The sequence below is a fragment of the Tupaia chinensis genome, unplaced genomic scaffold (assembly GCF_000334495.1).
Source record: "Tupaia chinensis unplaced genomic scaffold, TupChi_1.0 Scaffold143636_1, whole genome shotgun sequence".
NCBI classification, from domain to species: domain Eukaryota; kingdom Metazoa; phylum Chordata; class Mammalia; order Scandentia; family Tupaiidae; genus Tupaia; species Tupaia belangeri.
Window position 1 is genome coordinate 68,043 of NW_006203484.1, and position 7,338 is coordinate 75,380.

The following is a 7,338-nucleotide window of genomic DNA, read 5'->3' on the forward strand; positions in this document are numbered from 1 at the left end:
GCAGGAAATATTACAACAGACATAACAGAAATACAAAACATCAAAAGAGGATACTATGAGTGATTCTATGCCAACAAACAAAAATACCTGGATGAGATGGACAAATCTCTGGGCTCATATCATCTATCAAGATTGAGTCAGAAGGACATAGAAAGCCTTACTAGGCCCATAACAGGCAATGAGATTGAACTGTGTGTGTACCTGCCCAACATTCCAGAGGAGAATGGAGGAGAAGGGACTGCAGCATGGCCAACCCACCCTGGGGGTGATTTAGTGCTTTCTGCCTCTGTCTCTCTGGCAAGCGCATGCACCCTATAGCAAAAATATCTCTCTCAAAAACAAACAAACAAACAAACAAAACAAAACAAAACAAAACAAAACAAAACAAAAAAAAAACACTTATCTATGAAAAACTCAGGGCTAACATCATTCAGAATGGTGAAAAGCTGAAAGCTTTTTCACGTAAAACTGGTACAACACAATGACGCCCACTTTCTCCACTCCTTTTCAATATAGTAATGGATGACATTGCCAATACAGTCAGAAAAGAGAATAAAATAAAAGGCCTCAAACAGGAACAGAGAGGTGAGATCTCTATTTGCAGATTACATGATTGCATACACAGAAGAACTAATTGTTCCCAAGAAAAAGTTCCTGCAAGTAATTAATGAATACAGTAAATTTGCAGGATAAAAAACTAAGATTAAAAAATCTATAGCATTTCTATACATGAACAACAAGCAGACTGAGATAGAATGAAAGAAAGTAATTCCATTTATGAAAGCCACAAAAAGTATAAGACACCTAGGAATAAGTCTAACCAAAAAAGTCTAAGGCCTCCACAAGGAAAGATATGAGAAGCTAAAAAACAGAAATTGAAAATGACACAAAAAAGCAGAAGGACATCCCATGTTCCTGGATCAAAAGAATTAATATAATCGGGACCAGCAGTTAGCATAATGATTATGTTGCTGGACTCCCATGTAGTCGACTGCAGTTTGTGTCCTGGACCCGGTGGCTTAAAACTCATGCCAGGCATGTGTGATGCCCACCCCAGATCCCGAGAGGAGAACGGAGGAGAAGGGGTTGAGGCATGACCATCCCCCCTGGGGGGTGATTTCTCGCTTTCTGTCTCTGTCTGTCTGGCGAGCACACATGCCCTAAAGCAAAACCTCTCAAAAAAAAAAAAAAAAAAGAATTAATATAATCAAAATGGCAATTCTACCCCAATTACTCTACATATATAACACAATCCCAATAAAAGTACCAGAGACATTCTTTACCTAGAAAAGGCAATCATAGTGTTTGTCTGGAATCATAAAAGAATCTCTATTGCCAAAGCCATCCTGTGCAAGAAGAGTACAGTAGGAGGCATCTCTCTCCCTGACCCCAAAATATATTATGAAGCCCTGATAATAAAAACAGCATGGTATTGGCAAGAAAACAAACACTGAAAAATGGAACAACATAAAGACCCCAGAAATAAACCCTAAAACATACAGCCAACTGATTTTTTGACAAAGGGTACCAGTCAATCTGGTGGAAAAAAGAAAACCTCTACAACAAATGGTGCTGGAAAAACTGGTTGTCCACTTGAAGAAAGATGAATCTGAACCCCTCCCTCTCACCCTTTACAAAAATCAACTCAATTGGATTAAAGATCAAAGCTTAAGACCTAAAACTATAAAACTACTGGTGGAAAAAATTGGGGAAACTCTGGGAGACATTGGGATAGGCAAAGACTTCCTAAATAAGATGTCCAAAGCACAGTCAATAATCTCAAAAATAGGCAAATGGGATTACATCAGATTAAATAGTTTCAGCACAGCAAAAGACATAGTAATTAGTGTGAATCAGTAACTCTTGGAATGGGAGAATATTTTTGTAAACTATGCTTCAGATAAGGGACTGAACCAGAATGCACAGGGAACTCAAGCAGCTTACATGAAAAAGGAAAATGAACCCAATTAAAAGATGGGAAAATGAACTGAAAAAACAACTCTCTAAGGAAGACATTTGAACATCCCCAAAGCATATGAATAATGCTCAACATCCCTCATCATAAGGAAGATGCAGATCAAAACCACAATAAGATACCACCTAACCTCACTCAAAATGACTAAGATTTAAAATATGCAATAAATGTTAAGTGCTGGAAGGGCTGTGATGAAAAAGGAACTCTTCCTACACTGCTGGTTGGAATGTAAATTGGTCCAGCCACTGTGGAGAACAATGTGGAGACTCCTCGAAGACCTACAAATAGAACTACTGTATGATCCAGCAATCACACTCCTGTGTATCTACCCAAAGAAGAATGCTTAATCAGAAAAGTGCTTGCACATCTATGTTTACTGTGGCATTATTCACAATTGCTAACACATAGAACCAATCCAAATGTCCAGAACAGAAAGATTGAAAAAGTATGCTACATTTACTCTATGGAATACTACTCAGCCATAAAAAAAATAAAAAGACAACCTTGGCTTTTGAAAGAAAGTGGACAGATATAGAAGATTTACTGCTGAGTAAAGCAAGTCAGGCTATGAAAGAAAGACATTGTATGCTTCCACTTAATCTATACTAACTGTTGGCACTCTATGGCTGAAACTGAATGATTAGAGGATACTGAAACATGGAAAATTTTGTTATGGATACTGGATTCAGTATGGGAAGAAGCTGACAGAAGGAGGAGAGTCTTGAGGAAAGACATTAAGAAGAAAAATAGAGACACAAGACATTTATGGGACACAGAAATAGATTATTATCTGTTGATGATAATGTGTGCAGTGTCCGCAACTGGTCTACATTTCAACATGAAATGTATTCATGTTGGAAAATTCACTTTATGAGCAAAGTGGTGTATAGTGATTGAATGGATGACATAAATTAAAATAAAATATATTAAATTTAAAAAAAGTTATTTAAAAAATCTGATGCTTTAGGTAGGTGGCATGCCCCTAGACATTGCACTGACTTGTTTTCACACCACTGTGTGACGTGGCAGCAAGTGGGAACACGAGGTCCAAAGTATGCCCCAGTGCTTCACAGACCTCTCACCTGTCCCACTGGCCAACTGGATGATGCTCACTTCTAAAGCGCGCACCTTACTTTCTCTCTGCACTACCCAGTGCACCATGATCACATGCTGTGACATACATAGCATCTCTGGGATTGAATGGCACATAACTAACGTGACATCACAGGTGAGCTGATGCCTCAACCTGAACATACTGGTTGTGTCACTAAAGCAAGGTGCACAGATTCATTCCTAGCAATGGCTTATGTTGGGCTCTGCGTTAGCAGCATCCTCACGAGCTGATACACATTATGGCATATCAGAAAAACTGAAGCCAGAGACTTTCTGGTAGAAAAATGTTATAAATTGATAGAAATACCAGTCCTAGTTAGATAATGAATGTATATGTAGCCCCCTCCCCCATACACTTGCATATTTAACTTAGCAATTTCCCTCTAAGAGACTACTCCAATTTAAAATGCTTTAAGTGTGGAATAAAAGTTCTATTATGTTACTATCTCAGAGAAAAAAATTATTGGCATGGTATGCGGTAATTTTTTTCTTAATGACAGATTAAGGTAAAATATTTTCAATTCAACAAGAATAGGTGACATGCATATCAGATATTATGCCCTCCTTAAACAAATTTATACTTAGACAAGGTTATCTCTCATGAAAAAATAAAAGCAATGTAAAATTGTTAAATTGTTCTGCACAGACTGGACAAGTGCTGGAAAGAGAAGGGACATGAAAGTCAAAATAGCCAGAGAAAGCTTTGTGAAGAAAAAACCATGAGGCCAGTCTGAACAAACAAAACTGGATGAATAGAAGGCAAAAACACAGAAAGCACAGCACAGTGATTCTATCAAAAGTATATAAGACAGCTGTCCCGTAAATGTGTATCCTCAAATTCGTTATATTATTCAATGAGCTGTTGATGTACTGTTAACATGTTAAATTTTATAGTACTGGAATTCTTTTATTTATTTATTTTTATTATCATCATAATCTTCTTTATATTACATTGGATTACATATAACTTTACAGTGTATTACATTGCTTTTTCAAAAGGGAATGCCATGCATGTCAGTCAGTACAGAGACATTAATCTCCCCACTTCATCATTCAATATCTTTTCTATGTTTTTCCCCATCATTATTATTCTAATTATTCTTTTAAACAATCACTATTTCTCATTTTGCTTGTAAAAAGACTTTACCCATCATGAAATACTTCTCAGCCCTATCCAGTCGAGAATACTATACTAGTACTGGAATTCTGATCTGATTTAAGTCACCAGGAACCGCGGTCAACTATGTGGGAGTCCAGCGACATAGCCATTACGCTAACTGCTGGTTCCCTTAACCCCTTCTTTAAATCCTGGGTTTCCGTCTCTGCGCCGCTGCCATGGCCAATATGGAAGATGGCGAGGAGCCCTCTGCCCTGTCCTCTCACTCCAGGAGCGTGGGCTCCAAAGCCAGGGAGCGGGGGTGGAGGGAAACTACAAGATGTTCTCTCTCAAGAAGTGGAACTCAGTGGCCATGTGAAGCTGGGATGTGGAATGTGATATATGCGCCATCTGCAGGTTCCAGGTGATGGATGCGTGTCTTAGATGTCAAGCTGTAAACAAACAAGAGGACTGTGTTGTCATCTGGGGAGAATGTAATCATTCCTTCCATAACTGCTGCATGTCCCTGTGGGTGAAACAGAACAATCGCTGCCCTCTCTGCCAGCAGGACTGGGTGGTCCAAAGAATCGGCAAATGAGGGTGAGGAAGCTTCCTCGGTGCAGTTATCCAGAAGAGCCCTGGTAGATCTTGTTACCAAGTGCCCTGAGAAAGCCAGAACACTCCAGGAAGTTCATTCTTCACACAGGAGCCCACGAATCTGTGGGCCTTTGGGACTCCGTGAGGCATGGCTTAGGGTTTCTTGATTTTATTTTTAGAAATCCTCTACAATTAAGAAAGTAATTTATTAAAGATCGTCTTTCCTATCTCTGTAGTGTGTGTCATACACATTGCTCAGAAGTGCTTAAAAAAAGGAGCAAACTCCAGACTGAATGACCTTTATAATCTATCAGTGTGTAGGTGGGGGCTGTGGAGTCTGGTCCATTCAGAGAACTTTGTGCACACTTATGGTTGACCAGTTAAACAGAGAATGTAATAGTAACAAAGTGCAGTTTAAAATCCTTATCCTTAATTCGTTCCTAATATCTATTTTTGGTGGGAAGGGAGGATGATCCATGACATCTATATTTGAGAATTTTAAGTTTGGACCAGTGAACAGGATAAATATTAACAAAATTTAACCTCTGGGTAAATGAGATTTTGCTTGTCCTCCAAGTTACATCTGTGACTCATCAAGAAAACCTCACATCATCATTGAGACATTGAGTGGGAAAGGACTGCAGTGTTTTCTAACTCTGGTTAAATTATGTTGTGATTAAACTGTGTTAATAAAGGGAAGAGTTTACCATTGTAGCTTTGGGTAAAAAAGTTTATTTTATCATATTTTAATAAATGGTTTATTCTATTTACCTTTAAAAAAATAAATCCTGGGTTTTGTCTTCTAAATTAATGTGATTATGTGATATAACCTCCAGTGAGGCCCCTGGCATAAGGCCTCAGCCAATTCTTATTGAAGCTGTCTCATAGTTACCTGATAAGATAATCCCATTACTGATGTTATAAATCACGATATTACTCAGTTATGGTAGTAATATATTACCGTAATATATACACTAAAAACATCTCCACATACATCACTTCTCCTTTTTTCCTTGTGTTCACACATCCCTGTTTATTACTGATTCAGTTCAGGGTGTACTTAAGGGGCTATCTTCCTGCCTAATCAGTACTGGGTTACTTAGACAGGAGAAACTTTCCCTTAACCCATTTGTCCTTCCTCCTCTGAGGAATCTGCAAGGCTCGACAGTGCCTGTGGGTGAGGATGGGAGGGCACACTCTCTTTTAACCTTTTGTATCTTTTTTAGAAGAGGTTTCAAATTAACCTTTTATATTTCTTTTCATGAGAGGTTTCAAATTAATTCCAGAGTTCCTCACAAATTCAATCTCTGCTCCAGAATACTCCCAAAAGATTCCTATTATAGAATAAAAGGACAATTCCAACAGCCTTCAAGGTAGTCTTTAGGTAACCAGCCTCTACCTCCTTCCCTGGCCTCAACTACATCTCTTCCCAGTACTCACTCCATTCCTGTGGTATGTGAACTCTGCAAACCCCTCTCATTAGGTTGAAATGGAGATCATTCATAAATCACAGATAGCTAATTATCTTTGTGCAGAACAAAGTAATATCTAAATGAGAGTAACAGAGCCTTGAAATAAAATAATGAGTAAATTATTTGTAGAAATGTTCAAAATAAATTATAAATAACAGCGGGAAGACTAAAAAGTTTTGACCCAATTAACTACATTTGTCTCAAATTATGATTTAAAGAATAGTAGATGTCATTAAAGAATTTTGAGGTCATCAGAATACATCATTTGAGGCTCAGCTAAGGTGGGCTGCTAAGATGCTACTTTCTGCAGGCTGGAACCATGTGAGAGGCTGGAGTTCGACTTCAGGCCCAACCTAATGACTGAGCACAGTGATGTGTGCCGGCAGTTTTAGCAACTCAGGGAAAATAAGGAAGCTCACGCATGACCTGGAAAACAATGTGATAATGTCTGAAAAAAGAATTGGGCATGGTTGCTTACCTGTAGTCTCAGCTGAGAGGCTGAGGCAGGAGGGCAGGAGGGTGGGGAAAACAAAATCTTGTCTAAAAAAAAAAAAAAGAATACATAATCTGAGACTAAAGTATTTCCATTCAAATTGATGTAAATAAAATTAAACTACCTAGCAAGATATAAAACAGGTAGTGAATGAAAAGCATTATGAGATAGAGCCATTTAGTTCATTTTGGAAATCTGTAACAAACTGTCTAGGTAACCACCCAATTAAATCTTTTTAAAAGGTAATTTATTACTTTATATTTAAAAAAATATATTCTTTATACATTCAATCTTAATTTCAATATACTCATTTTTGTGGGTCAGCAGGTGGTATAGAGGTTAAGGAGCTGGATCCCACAGGGCCAACTACAGTTGAGTCCTACACTGAAAGCTGTAAAAACACACCCAGGTAGGTATGTGTGCATGCCCAAAATCCCCAGGGGAGAAAAGAGGAGAAAGGATTGCCCTGTGGCCATCCCTCCAAGGTGTAATTTCTCAGTATTCATCTTTTTCTGTCTCTCTCCAGTGAGCACATGTGCCCTATAGCAAACTAAACAAATGAACAAAAGAATGCTTCATTTTTAGTGTGAAC

The 7,338-nt window shown here is 38.2% G+C and overlaps 1 pseudogene; it reads left to right on the forward strand.

The window, feature by feature from the left end:
* Positions 1-4,214: 4,214 nt before the first annotated feature.
* LOC102494344 (RING-box protein 2 pseudogene) lies at positions 4,215-4,782 on the forward strand (annotated as a pseudogene).
* Positions 4,783-7,338: the final 2,556 nt, after the last annotated feature.